This window comes from Hypomesus nipponensis, chromosome 13 (genome assembly GCF_054491055.1).
Source record: "Hypomesus nipponensis isolate SF chromosome 13, ASM5449105v1, whole genome shotgun sequence".
Taxonomy (NCBI): domain Eukaryota; kingdom Metazoa; phylum Chordata; class Actinopteri; order Osmeriformes; family Osmeridae; genus Hypomesus; species Hypomesus nipponensis.
The window spans coordinates 8,444,544-8,460,000 of record NC_140373.1 but is presented as its reverse complement, the minus strand read 5'-3'; the positions used below and the strand labels follow the sequence as shown (position 1 = coordinate 8,460,000).

At 49.8% G+C, this 15,457-nt stretch overlaps 1 protein-coding gene across 1 annotated transcript in view; it reads right to left on the bottom strand.

Annotated features, from left to right (window-relative positions):
• rbfox3a (RNA binding fox-1 homolog 3a) overlaps positions 1-15,457 on the bottom strand; it is a 218,308-nt gene that overhangs the window by 174,663 nt on the left and 28,188 nt on the right. The window contains exon 2 of the mRNA XM_084670214.1: positions 9,151-9,249. The gene's annotated coding sequence lies outside the window, so the exon portion shown is untranslated. The remainder of the gene's footprint in view (positions 1-9,150; positions 9,250-15,457) is intronic.

Genomic DNA, 15,457 nt, shown 5'->3' with positions numbered 1-15,457 from the left:
ACCAATCAGCTCTGGCTTTTATCAAATAGTGTGAAAATGTCAAGGAATTACCCAGGACAAACACATCGCTACCAATCCCCATCAGACACCCATTAGATTACACACACACACATTCAGACACACACACACACACAGACAGACGCCTGTGTGTCCCATAGGGGAGCAGGATGTCTCGTGTCCTCGTGCCTGTAATGTTGAGATTAGGGCTGGTTAGCAGGAAGTCACCTGGGGCCACAGGGCCTGGGAGGACACGCCCTTTAGTCAAGCCTGTTTGGAGTGGTCACACACACAAACGTCAGAGCAGATCTTAAATTAGCCCTCCGTGTCTTCAATAGAAGTCCTGGTCTCAGTGGACAGGGACAGACATGGTGTGTGTGTGTGGGAGGGGGGGGGGGGGGCACGACTCCACAAGAGGGCTGAGCTAATCTCAGTCCTCAGAGCCCCTGTGCCCTCTCAAAGTCATCAACTGTGAGGAGAGGAGAGGAGAGAAGAGGGAACAGGAGGAGAGGAGAAGAGAAGGAACAGGAGGAGAGGACAGGAGATGAGGAGGAGAGCTTGGTTCAAAATGATCTTTCACAGTCCTCATTTGTTTGCTCTATGAAGGTGATGGGTTTCTGAGAGACTAACCTGCATTAATGACTACAGTCAGATATGTGGGCTATGTGTGTATGTAACCTTGTGTCAATGTGTGTGTGTGGGTATGTGGGTGGGTGTTTTATTTAGGTCTCTTTACCGAGTCAACCCAGAAAGAACTACAAATATGGAGATTAAGGGATTCCGGAGGTCTTTGAAGTAGCAGCCCGATACGCCAGCGAGGTTTGCTGGGTAAACTGCCAGCCACAGAGTAAATGACAGGAGTTATGTGTGTGTGTGTGTGTGTGTGTATCTCATGGTTTTATCCCTGTGTGTGAAGCAGAGAGGTGGCGATCTACATTGTCGAGGTATGTGTATTACTGTCCTTCCTGTGTCAGTATTCAGAGTCAAGCTGACATCAGTAAAGAAAGTTCCATGTTTATTTTAATGGGTGACTTAACCAAAAACTGCTGATTCAAATTAGCAAAGTTTGACCAAGGACAGAGCCTTTTTCGTGACAATTAAGAGAACACACACACACACACTCACATACTCACGCACACACAAAAAAAGTTCTAGCAACAGAAGAATAGAATGTGACACAGAAAAAGAAGAGATCAGGGAGTGTGTGGGTGAGTGTGTCTGTCTCTGTCTGTGTGTGTGTGTGTTGAGCTGTTGGCATACTGGATGAGCCTGGTTCAGTATTCACATGGCGTCCATGCTCTCAGGGTGTGTGTTTGTGTTCCATTATATTTGATCATAACAGCCATCTTTCATAGACCCCCCTGAGAGAGACCTCTCCTCCATGTCTCCATGACGATAGGGACAGGGTCACCTCTAGTCTGGATGACTGGGGTGGGGGCCGATGGCGGGGGGCAGGGGTGGGGGGGCAGACTTATTGCGGGGGAGAGAGGAGGAAGATTAGAGTATTGATTTTCTGGGGGACGAAATTCTCAATCAGAGTCGCAGAGGCGACTGGCAGAGCAAGTGTTTGTGGGAGGAAGAGAGGGAGGGAGGAATGGAAGGAGGGAGGGGAGGATAAAAGAGAGAGATAGACAGGCCTGACCGGCAGACAGATGAAGAGAGAGAAAAAGAAAGATGCATAGACACACACACACACACACTCAACACACATACACACCAGTGCCGCTTCTACCAGTCTCACTCCCTGAGTCGCCTTCCATAGAACACACACACATGCACACACACACGCGCACACACATGCACACACACACACGCGCACACACACACATACACACAGGCAGCAGATGGTAGAGTGGGCGTTAGGTACAGTAGCAGGCTCCTGACTCCTACAGCATCTGTTACCATTACAGACTGCTAATTGCCATCAATCAGGACAGCACCTCTGTGGATTCACACACACACTCATTCAGAGGATGGGTATGTATGTGTGTGTGAGTGTGTGTGTGTGTGTCCATGTAGGACAACATGGCAGCATGTTAATGTTGAGCCTAGCTCCAGAACCACACAGCCAGTTGTATTATTAATGGAGCCGTGATCCTAGCTTCCTCTCATGGCACTTCTATCACAGACACTCAAATCACACAGACACACACATACACACAGTACTGACATGATGAACGTAAATATTTTAGATTTAGCATGAACAGAAAACATTCATGTACATAAAGGGTTTGCACTACATTCCACTGGTTGTGTTTGAGAGTGTGTGTGTGTTGTCCTGTGAATGGGACATCGGTTTGTCCTTGGAGCCACTTGGTTATTGAAAGGGTGTCCATGTGTTCCATCTGTGCTTTCCTGGGTGAGGGGGTTCACACTTGCACTGTACTGTGTGTGTGTGTGTGTGTTCAACAAGGGACAAGCCAAGGCCCAGTGTGAGACCCCCTGTAACCCAAGAGAGAGTGGGCTGACTAAGCGCTGTTCCTGAATCAACGTGTGTGTCTGTGTGTGTGCCAGTGTCTGTGTGGATGTGTGTGTGTGTCTGTGTGTGTGCCAGTGTGTGTGGGTGTGTGTGTGTGTCTGGACATGGGGATGGTGCCACACACTAACTGTGCGAAAGGATGCTTGTTCAGAAGCACAAGCATTACCCCCCGCCCCCCCCCCCCCCCCCGCTCCCTAGCCTCATCCTGACTCCTCCGTCTGTCCGTAGGAAGCTCCGCCCATATGGGCCAATAGACCTGAGGGGAGGAGGAGAGGTGGCCAGGGTAGACCATGTTGTAATGTCACAACTACAACTACAAAAGGTCAGTTCAGTTTGATATCTGGGTGTGTTTGTTAGTGTGTGTGTGTGTGTGTGTGTGTGTGTGTGAGAGAGACTGTGTATGGAGGGGTGTGTCTGTGTCTATGTCTCTGTGTGTACGCATACACACACACATGGTGCATACTGTTCACATGTGCACGCACACACACAAGTCTGTTCCTCCACACCCAGTGCTGTGGATAGGTCAGTCCAGCCATTAGCTTCATTCAGCACCAGGGACAGCTCCTCTGCTAGTAGCATTACTGAGCACTGCAATGAAGGCTAAATGCATTATTATTACACACTGTTAACAAAATGTGACTATTCACATAAAACAAGATATTGTGCTATCTGCTACAATGACACTCCATCAGGGGTTCCAATAGATTTCCTCATATGTGCTTCTTTGCAATATCTTTACCTTGTGCTTAACCTCATTTGACACAGTCTGCAATCAGAATGATGTAATGAGGGATATTTTCAAATCCTCTTTTCAGGGTCGTTTTTAGTGACAATGGTGGGTAAGTGAAGTTTAGAGGCCCGTGAATAAAAAATGCTGCTTTAAAGCCTGTAGGTGCAATTTAATTTTTAATATGTTTACACGTTATTGCAGAAACACCAAATGCTGTGGATCCAGGTTTTGCTAATGAGGTGTGGGTTGAGGCTGTTTATAAAAACTGTAAGGCTAGTTTTCATTATGACAACAAAGTAATATGCAACCACACATACACAACCTCTCTCACACACACACACACATAAGGAGACGCATTGTGCTGTAACACAGGTATGGCGAAGAGTTTAACAGACGTCAGGGTGGCTTACAGGACACGAATCAGAAAGGTATGCCAGCTACCCTGCAGAACTGACTCCCAGACTGTCGCACACATACACACACACACACGCGGGCATGTGCAACCAGCCCACTGTGAAGACTCAGACTACCTAACCTTCATGCACACAGACAGGTGACACTGTCAGCAATACGTCTGCCAGCTCTACAGTGTGTGTCTGTGTGTGTGTATGTGTGTGTGTGTGTGTACATGTGTGACTCAAAGAATGCCGCTCTGAATATTGTCTACATTTGCAAACCAATTGTCAACCAACAGTCTGCTTCATTAAACTGTGCGGTTACGTCACACTATATTTCACACACATGCATACATACACACACACACACACACACACACATACGGGAGCACGCATGCATGCACAGATACACACCAACAACACACTCATGCAGTCACACGTGCATTCACAGATGTATGCACACTTAGAATACATCCACACACCACAAAGGGACCTTCTCTGAAATTCTGCAGCAATGTCATGTTCTCCACCTTCTTTCACACAAACCTATGGAACTCCTATATACTTTGAAAGGAACACACCCACCCCCCCACACACACACACACTCTCAAAGTCTAAACCTCACTGTATTTAAACCTATAAAAGCTTACACACACAAAGAGAACTTTATCTAAACCTATAGAAGCTTTCAACGATAGTAAAGTTGTTTGAAGACTGGACCCCTGTTGTGTTCTATCTGGCACAAAGTTCACCTCCCTACCTCTCTCCCTTCTCTCTTTCGTTCTTCTCAACTCGTTCTCTTCTGATGTTCTGAACTAACTATCCTGGTTCATGATACCTGCAATTGAACTGTCAGTTGGAGAGAGTGCATTTCTCTGTCTCTCTCTGTCTCTCTTTCAGTTGCCTCCCCCCCCCCCCCACACACACACACCTCTCTCTGCCTCTATCTCTCTCTCCTCTGAAGACAAACCCGGTGACACCAGCATTCTAGAACGCACGCAGGAACCAATGAGACGTAGCGGCGTCGTGGCGGGGGTGTGGGTGGGGTGGGGGGGCCGTCTTCACAGCACATTAAAGACACCGTCAGACGTCCGGTACCTCTGGCCCCTTCTCTCGCTCGTCGCCACGTGAACAGCCGCTCCGCATGCGGAGGGCGTCTGATGATGCTCCGGAGGGGGGCAGACTCCGGCTCCTTGCTCCGCCAGGGCGATCTGTCTGATGAAATAGGCACTCAGCTCGTCAGGCTGGGGACACCGAGGTAACTCCTGACAACCCCTGATGGATTCCCTCCATCCCAAGATGAAGGGGTCGGAGGGGATGGGGGCGTGGGGGACTGGGGGACTGGGGGTGGGGCTGTGGTGGTAGGGGGGCGTGGGGGCGGGAGAAACAACCATCTAAAAGACTGATAGTGCACCCGTCCTTTTAAAAAACAAACATCCCTTCCCAGAATGAGGCTCGTCTCCTCGTAAATCAGTGGCTGGTTAATAAAGTTGTCATCTCTTTGATTTTTCCTGAAAAAAAAGAGGGATGGAAAGAGGAAGAAAGACAAACAAACGGCCGTGGACGCTATCTGTTTATTTTACTGCCTCTTCAGAGGTCACCGTGAGGAGACGGGCACTTGTCATCTTTTTTCCCCTTCGCTTTCTCTCCCTTTTTTCATCAGTTCACTGGTTGGATAGTGTTTAGCAAGTCACTGTAGTGACTGAAAGCATTGCTCCTATACACAAACTATTACTGATAGAAGAAGATGGAGAGTTTGGCAAATGCATGCACGCACACACACCAACACAGACACACAGATAAACACAGCAAGGTTCATATCATCTGAGGCAAAGTAGATAAGACAAGTGCCGGTCCATATCTACACAGACACACACGTGTCTCAGGCATTGACACTTGCATTGTGACAGACTGCATGTTGGGTATTACCCTCTGCCTGGCATGTAAAAGGAACATGCACACGCACACACACTTAACATTTGGTCTGCTGAAGAAGTCTACCCTCACACCAGACCGCACACTGCCAAACACACAGCCTCACATCCTTACAACTGAACTCTGTACTTCACTTTTACCATCACAAGTAGTTCAATGATTAAAGATGCTGGTCACTGTGGAGACTTTCAGCAGATTTCTACTCTTTCCTTCATTTGCAAGTTGATTGTTATTTTCTACCTCCTTGTGCACTTTCAATCTTCCTAGTCCAATTAAAATCAATCGCTCATCTGATTGGACTGAGCAATGTGCTTGTTCAAGATGGCTGCCTGATGGTGGTGTGTGTGTGTGTGTGCCACTGGGCAGGGTATCAGGTATCAGTATTCATAGGACTGAACTCCATGTCCCATCAGGCCTCTGGAACGCATGACAGACAGCTAGAGACCTGCCATGCTCAGAGGGAGAGGGAAAAAAGAGAGAGGGAGAAAGGGACAGAGAGACAGAGTAAGAGAGACAGGGTGACAGAGTGACAGATGCAGACAGCAAAAGAAAGACAGAACAAGACAAATATAGATAGAGAAAGAATGATAGACACACAGACACACTGCCACGCAAACATGCATGAACATACACACACACAGTGGAAGTCAGTCACCAGCTATCTTTACCCCAGGCTTTCTCAGCACATGCAAGCTTGTCACACACACACACACACACACACACACGCACACACACTCCTCTTAACCTTGTGACCCTCAGTGAGCTTCTTCAGCCCTGAGCAGGAATGCTCCAGAGAGGCCAGCTGTCACCAGCCACTGAGACACGACACACAGGGGAACACGCACTCTCTGACACCTTTACACCATCATACACCACTGAGGTGTGTGTGTGGGGGGCGGTTTTGTTTGTGTGTGTGTGTGTGTGTGTGTGTGTGAGGAGAGCTATGATGAAGTGTAAAACGCAGAGATGAAGGACATCATGGCGAAGACAATAAAAGCAGTGAAGGATTGTGGGAGCTGAAAAACAGCCATTTCACACTGAAATTCAATCTATGGTCGACTCGGCTGTCGGCCTCGTGGCTTGGTACAATACACGTTCTCACACACACAAACAAATACGCAGACACACACAGAAACAGACACATAGGATTGTAATTGATCACCAGCGCTCATCACAGCAGAGCTGCAACTCCTACATGTATAATTTTGATGCTAATCCCATAATAGTACTATAATACTGCTTTAATACTAGTGTAATGATAATACTATTATAATCCTACAGTGATGCTATTATAATGCATCTACAATACTACTATAACACTCCTATAATATTCTATAGTGCTACCGTAATCTATCTTTAATACTATAAAACACTACAAATATATTGCTACAACAATGCAACTACACTACCATAAATGTTTCCTAAGACAGCTATAATACTGTTGTGCTACCATGAAAGGCTGTCTGAGTCAAGGGATCAGACTAAGATAGGACCTTTTCAAACACACTGAAAGGGACCACATGTAAACTGCTTCACAATACACTCACACACAATGCACACACGCACACGCACACACGCACACGCACACACACACAAAACACACACACACACAATCCACACACAATCCACAGACATACATACAGCCACAGTCTGTACTGTGGACTCCTCTGCACACGAGAGGCCACTGTGGCACCAGGTTTTCCGTGACTGTTCTTGGACTATTTAAATACTTGTTTCAATGTGTACCATGCCCCTATGCTGCTGGTGATGCCCTTGTTTGGTTTAACTTAACCCCTCAAGGTTGAAAAGTCCCGTCGGTTAGATTTCTGCAAACCAAGCAGACTGCAAACATATCTACTTCATTCCTCCATTTCCCCCTCTCTCTCCCTCTTTCTCCTGTCTCTATCTCCCTCTTTTCCTCCCTCTTTTCCTCCCTCTCTCTCTCTCTCTCTCTCTCTCTCTCTCTCTCTCTCTCTCTCTCTCTCTCTCTCTCTCTCTCTCTCTCCTCTCTCTCTCTCTCTCTCTCTCTCTCTCTCTCTCTCTCTCTCTCTCTCTCTCTCTCTCTCTCTCTCTCTCTCTCTCTCTCTCCTTATACAGGCTTGCCCTTGGGAGTCTTTGCTCTTGTTTTCTCACTAGCCCTCATGCTGGGGCTGGGAAATGACTGTGTGTGTATGTTATGCGTATGTGTGTGAGCAGGTGTGTGTGGGTTGTGAAATTAATCTTCCTGTTTCTATTAGTCCTGGTCCCCAATGCTCCGGGGCTCTCCAGGACCCCCACAGCTCAGCAGCCAGGGAGGGGGAGGCCTGACCACTCATACCCAAGAAAAGAGCCTGCTGATGGGGTGTGGGTCGTGGGAGTGGGGGATGTCCTGCTGGGGGTGGGATGTGCCTTCTGTGGGGCTCTGCCCCACTGCACCCTTGGACAAGATGGAGGCCGGGACCCATGGTGACAACAACTCGAGCATGGCGTCTCCGCCAGATGCCAGACCCTTCCCCGGAATGCTAATGTTGCCAGTTTACGCTTGGCGCAGTGGAACCCGAGAATAGCAGAGGAGATGGGAGGAGGAGAGGGAGGAGGTGAAGAGGGGGGAGGAGAGGTGAGGTGATGGGCGCCAGTCTATATGAATACATGTCCACAAAAGAGCAAAACTCTTTCATTCAAATGTACTGGCAGTCACGGTAACGCTAACCAAAACTAACATCCAGACTAGCATCCAGACTAGCATCCAGACTAGCATCCAGACTAGCACCCGAAGTAAAACAACAGCACTACAGAGACAGAGAGGCTATTCACCACTCTGCTGAATCTTAGAGCGTTGAAATAGGGACTACTGTAATATACTGAGATATTCAAACCACGTCTTATAAACTGCTTTGGGATTTTGGGGGGGAGGAGAGGTAGAAGGGTTTTGAGGGGAGAGTGGAGGGGGCTGGATGAAATTCTTCCAAGAAGCTCCCTAAAGCCTAGGCATCTATGCCGGTGTTTTAAAATCCAAATCAGTCACACACACACACACACTCACACACACTAGCACACAGCCTAAACCGTCCCTTGGACCCCCTGGTGCTTCCGGCCCAGTTTTCAGGGGTTCCAGTTGCTCTGGCGACGCAACGTGTCTATTGTGAAAACCCTCTGGAGAAGAACCTCTCTATCTCCCCAGCTCCACTACTATCATTACACACACCCTTCCTCTCTCTCTCTCTCTCTCTCTCTCTCTCTCTCTCTCTCTCTCTCTCTCTCTCTCTCTCTCTCTCTCTCTCTCTCTCTCTCTCTCTCTCTCTTTCTCTCCCACTTTAATCACATTTATTTGGAATCATTCCCTGGTACTCATCTATAGCCTTAGCACACAGTCTCCACAAAGAGCCAAGCTAGTGACGGTATCATCTATGCTGTCTGTAGAAATCTCTCTTGTCCCTCACTGTATTCTGCTGTACGCCCCTGCTTGGGGCTGGCGCACTCACACACACACACTTCAGAAAAGTGCAGCAAGTTCGGAAGTTGGAGGAGGTGGATGAGGAGGAGCCGAATGAGGAAGGGGAGCGACCGGGCTAGGAGGAGGATGAGGACGATGAGGATGAGGACGATGAAGAGGACGAGAGGAAGCCGAGGCCTACCTGTGGGATGCGCTGAGTCGGGGAATTGGAGAATCGGATGACACCTTGCTGTGGACGTAGACGGAGGAAGCTCTCATACGCTCAGCATGTCTGTCTAACCTGGGTGGGAGGGAGGGAGGGAGGGAGGGAGGGAGGGAGGGAGGGAGGGAGGGAGGGAGGGAGGGAGGGAGGGAGGGAGGGAGGGAGGGAGGGAGGGAGGGACAGTCACATATGGAGAGGAAGGAGAGAAAGAGGGAGAGAGAAGAATTAGATTGGCATCCGTGTTCCCACAGGGCTTAGCAGTGTGACCTTATAGATGAGACTGTCGATATCCACCACTGATTATTGTCTGTCAGGGCACCAGCCTTACACACCTAGAACACCCGGGAGCACAGCAGAGGACACACACACACGCACACACATCATCCAGGGGTGGGAGTGAAGGTTGTGTGTGTGTGTTAGGCCAAGGCCTGCTACAGCCAAGGACCAAAAGACACAGATGAATGTGTGTGTGTGTCTGTGACAGACCTCTCTAGAGAGAAAAGGGTGACTTTATGTCCACAACCATCAATTCCTCCGGCCTTGCCTCCCCGGCAACTCCATCTCACCTCTCTATCACTCGTTCTCTCTCTGTCTCTCTCTCCATCTGTCTCTCTCTCTCTCTCTTGCTTTCTCCCTTTCCACTTCTATTTACTGTCTGTCCATCTACCTCCTCAACTGTGCTCCTTTCTCCCCTCTACCATCGCACATATCGCTCCACACAGTCTCCACCCCTCCCTCCTCCACCCCTCCCTCCTCCACCCCTCCCTCCTCCACCCCTCCCTCCTCCACCCCTCCCTCCTCCACCCCTCCCTCCCTCTGTCACTGACAGCGCCGTGTTGGAGGTGAAGCTGATCAGACTTGGCTGCTCTTCACCTTGGCACACCTCTCATGAACCCCTCTCACTGTTTAACACCACGCACGCACGCACTCACACCCACACGCACAGACATAAAGAATAAAAAGTGCCGTATAGAGCAAAGACCATCACATGTGGAACCTGTAAAAAACAGATATTTTTTTATTATCAGATGCTTTTAGCCAAAGCGACATTCACAAAGAATGAAGCATAAAGTACAGCAGAAGATTTCAGATTGAGAGTTTACATTTGCTGTAATTTAGGATGGAATATTAACCACCTGGTTGGTACTGTTTTCCTGCCTATGGGAGCACCCCACCCCAACACACACACTCCAAGTCAGGCACACATCCACACCATTGCACAACACACAAACACTCTTTCCAAACACACACACACACACTCTTCCTCCACACACTCCCTTCTTTCAGCCAGCCAGTTCCATCAGGAAGCACCAGCACACTTTGAAGAGCCTGAAGGCACAACAAAGCCCTTCCCTCTCTCCCCATCCTCTCCTCCCTTCATCCCTCGCTTCATCCCTCTGTTCAGCTCAGGGGGCCCCGTGCTGGCAAAATTCAAATCCCTCCTTCTTCCCCTCCTCTCCTCCCTCCCTCCCTTCCTCTCTTCTCTTCACTCCCTACCCGCACTTTCGATCTATCCCTTCCCTCATTTTAGGACTGGGAGTCTTTCACGTTCCCTTCCTCCGCCAAACTTCCCCTGATCCCTCTCTTTATCCCTGTATTTAGCACATACAGCCCTGCAGTTGAACCGCCACTTCTCTTCCTTCTTCCCTCCTTTCCTCCTATCATCCTTTCCTCTTTCAGTCCATTTCGTTGGCTTCTCCTAAGCTCTCCTGTCCAACCAGCAGCCTGTTCTGTCCTAAACCCAATCACCTGTCCTCCCTCCCACCTCCTCACCCACCTCTCCACCACGCCTTTCCAAAAATAAGTACAGTGAGGACTCTGCTGTGGAATGGAGAGATGGAGCAGAGGAGAGAAGGAGTGGAGGAGGGAAGAAGGGGAGGAGGGAAGGGGAGGCCTGGAGCGATACATAGACGCTAACAACACTCCTGTAGCTTGAACCCAAAAATCACAGGCCCCCCTCCGCTTTTTGCTGAAACATTGCCTGGGAGGATGGAGGGGGGGGGGTCTCTTTCTGTCTCTCTCTCTCTCTCTCTCTCTCTCTCTCTCTCTCTCTCTCTCTCTCTTTCTCTCTGTCTCTCACACACACACACACATACGCACACTGCAGGGAGTATTCCAGGACGGTCCTACAAAGCTCCCTCCATTGGCAGGTATGGTAGAGCAGGCTGGTTAGTTTAGAGCATACTGCCTGCCAAGAGCCTGTCAGAATCAACATTGTACATTCTCCTCCCGTTTTCCTCTACTGACCTCTACTCTGCTCTACTCTGCTTTACTCTGCTCTGCTCACTTATGCCTCTACTGTACTCTACTCTGCTCTACTCTGCTTTACTCTGCTCTGCTCACTTATGCCTCTACTGTACTCTACTCTGCTCTACTCTGCTTTACTCTGCTCTGCTCACTTATGCCTCTACTGTACTCTACTCTGCTCTACTCTGCTTTACTCTGCTCTGCTCACTTATGCCTCTACTGTACTCTACTCTGCTCTACTCTGCTTTACTCTGCTCTGCTCACTTATGCCTCTACTGTACTCTACTCTGCTCTACTCTGCTTTATTCTGTTATACTCCATTCTGCTGTACTCTGCTCTAGAGAATAGTTTTAGAACAGATGGCCGCCTGCAATACTTCCTCCACCCTGCAGGTGGGGATCTGCTGAGATTCAACTCACTGCATCCAAGAGAACGACAACCGCTTCACCAAAGAAGGCAATGTGTTTATATAAACACAATCACCGACTTCCTGTCAGAGGAGACCCCCCTTTGCGACAGGGCCGGCTCTCTCTGCGGATCGCTCCAGATCAAAGGGACCGCAGCCAAAGTTGGGTTCTTTAGATCCTAAACTTGACTCACTTAGGAGTCAGCAGAACAGACGACACTGAAGAGAGCATCTTTGGAGTGGTGGGCGCAGATGAAAGAGTCGTACTTAGAGAGGAGAGCAGAACAGAGTGGAGACGAGACAAACCGTCAAACTTGCAGCAGCTAAACAATTACGATGCCGTGGAAACATACAGCGGGATTAGCATAATAAAGGAAGCGTTCAACACCGGGACACAGATAATGATGGGGGCTAGAAATAGTTCTGTTAATGTGAACGCACACACCCATGCATTTGTACACACACGTAGGCACACACACGCGTGCCCACACTGACACGTGGAGATGAGCACACGCACACACAGGTGAGGTGGATTGGTTAGCTGGTAGTTCATGTAATGAGCTGGTATTGAATTGAGCAATCACACTTGAGAAGATGCAGGAGACAGACAGTGAAGACACCAAGAGCAGGTGCACCTGGGGACTAAGGCTGATTTGGCGGTCATCCTGCCACTCGTTGTGACATCACCATCATCTCATTGTGACATCCCTATCCCTTCTGTATAGCATTGCCAGGTCCTGACTATGAAATCCCAAGGTAGGACATCACTGTCTTCTGTGTGATCACTGAAATCAGTGTCCTATCTGTATGGCATTAGTTTCACTTATTTATGGAACCACTGTCTTTTTTGTATGACATCACTGGTCCCCCTTGTAAAATTGTTGGCCTCTATATATGACATAACTGGTCCCTCTATATGACATCATTGCCCTCTTTTCACCAAAGTGACAGCAGAACGACAGCATCACTGATGCTGTCATGACAACCCCTTCCCAGAGACACAACTCCCCTCCCCTCATCTTCAGATGCTCCACCCTCCAAGCCATGCCGAAGTGTCAGAAGAAGTGTGTGTGTTTGTGAGTGTGTGTGTCTGTGTGGTCTGTGTGTGGTCTGTGTCTCTGCCTGGATGGTAATTGTCAGGGTTTGGCAGGGCAATCAGTTCCATGCCACTGAACGCTACGTCTCGACATGTTCTATAGCAAGTCCCGAGACACATACACACTCTCACACACACACACACTCTCACACACACACGCTCACACACACACACCCTCCAGACGCCTGACCCACACACCTGTTCACTGGTGTGAGACGGATGTGAGAATCCTGTTCCCTACTGCCTTGGCACAGAGGAACACCGGAACTCTCCCTCCCTCCCTCCCTCCCTCCCTCCCTCCCTCCCTCCCTCCCTCCCTCCCTCCCTCCCTCCCTCCCTCCCTCCCTCCCTCCCTCCCTCCCTCCCTCCCTCCCTCCCTCCCTCTCTCTCTCTCTCTCTCTCTCTCTCTCTCATCCTCTATCTCGTCCTCCCTCCCACTCTCTCTTCCTCAATCTCTCCCTAACATCCTCTCTCTGTCTCTCTCTCACTCTCTTGCTCTGTTTTTCTCCATGCATCCCTGCCATGGTTTGTGTGTCAGAGTTAGAGAAGTTAAGTCCTTAAATAACCCATAGTGTGTCTAATTCAACCCATTCTGTGCACACACACATGCACACACGCACATAATGTCTGCAAACTTTATAAGCGAGACTGGTCTGCATGCTGCCAAGAAGTTTACAGTCCAGAGATATAAACATGGTTCGGCTGCCACACGCTCGCCACTGACAGCCAATCCCAGGCCAGCAGGCTAACGACTGACAGCCAATCCCAGGCCAGCAGGCTAACGACTGACAGCCAATCCCAGGCCAGCAGGCTAACGACTTTTACGATGATCATAATATCAACGCTGGTTTGCAATCCCCCACCCCCACTGTCAACAGCAACACCAGAGACAGGGGCTGAAGAGATTCGTACAGACGTGTTTGTGTGAGCCCACCCACCCACGTGTCTATCAGCCTGTGTGTGTGTGTGTGTGTGCGTCCACCCCCACACACAGACATGTTTGCCTCACACGATGACAGGAGAGACATGTGCCACAGTCTCCAGGGAACAACAGCCTACACAGACGCAGCTTCTGAGCAGGCCATGAAACTGTAAGAAGTGTGTATATGTGTCTATGTGTGTGTGTGTGTGTGTGTGTGTGCGTGTGGAGTGTGGCCCCAAGGGAAGCCACAGTATAGTGACATCCTCTTAGCAGCCGGAATATTCTAGAGACAGCATCAGTACATCCAGTTAAAGCAGACGCATCTATGATCCCTACCCAGAATATAGGCCTCATGCCTGGACACATACACGTCTCTCAGACTGATGACTCCAGGTTGATGACCATAACAGGTAAACACTTAGGTAAACAGGTAAAGGCTCTCTGTCTCTCTCTCTCAAACTCTCTCCTATTCTCCTTCTCCCCTTCTTTCTCACCCTGTCTCTCCCATCACTCTCTCTCTCACATCCTCGTTGACTATCTGAAATCCACCATCGACACACACGGCCCAGACACTAACAGCAGTGACTAAAGCCAGCTTCACTGTACATCCCTCTCCTCCCCCCCCTCCCCACACACACCTCTCTCTCTCATGTCTTCATGGTTGGAGTTTCATAGAAGCCCAATAATTAGGAGACTGCAGCCTGTTAGCAAGAGTATGAAGGGGGGGGGGGGGGGGGGATAGGATTGAAGGAGAAAAAGGAGGAGAAGACACATAAATAATGAAACCTAATCCCCAGTGTCCAGCCAAAGAGAGGCGCCAACCGTCTTTTTTTTAATATTTCTATAAATATCCCGCACTTTCCCCTGTGGTTGGACACCAACTTCAGACAGGGAAAGAAAGGAGTGATGGAGTGATGGAGGGGATGGCAGGAGAGAGGGAGGGAGGGAGTCTGTTCTGAAGGGAACGGGTGCCACCCACACACCCCTGCCCCCCCGCACCCCCGCACCCCCACACCCCCACACCCCCGCCCCCCCACACCCCCCCGCACCCCCACACCCCCACACCCCCGCCCCCCCACACCCCTGCTCCCCCACACCCCCGCCCCTATCCCTCCATCTCTCACTCCCTCTCGCACACACTCACCCTGTCTCTTTTTCTCTCCTCCCAGCCAGACAATTGGAGGGGTGGGTGAGAGGGGGAGGGAGCAAAGGGTCTTGGTGGTCAATTGAAGGATGGATAGAGGGAAGAGGAGGAGAGGGATGGAAGGACGGGTGGAGGGAGGGGGGGCGCGGAGGTCTAGTTACACAGACTGGGCTGGTCTGCACCCCGTAGGGAGCGTCTGGATTCAGAACACTACTCTGGCACCATGGAGACGACCAGCCTGTCACACTCGCATGCACGCACACGCACACGCAAACACACTCGAATGCACCCGCACATCCACCAAAAACTCATCCACACACAGCCACACACACACACACACACAGCCAGCTTGTCAGGCGGTGTGTTAAAATGGAGAAAACAGCTTGTCCTCCTCACAGCTGTCATGTCCCCCTGACAGAAACAGGGGCCAGACACACTCCGCCAATGCTCCCCATCTTTACTCTTCCTTTC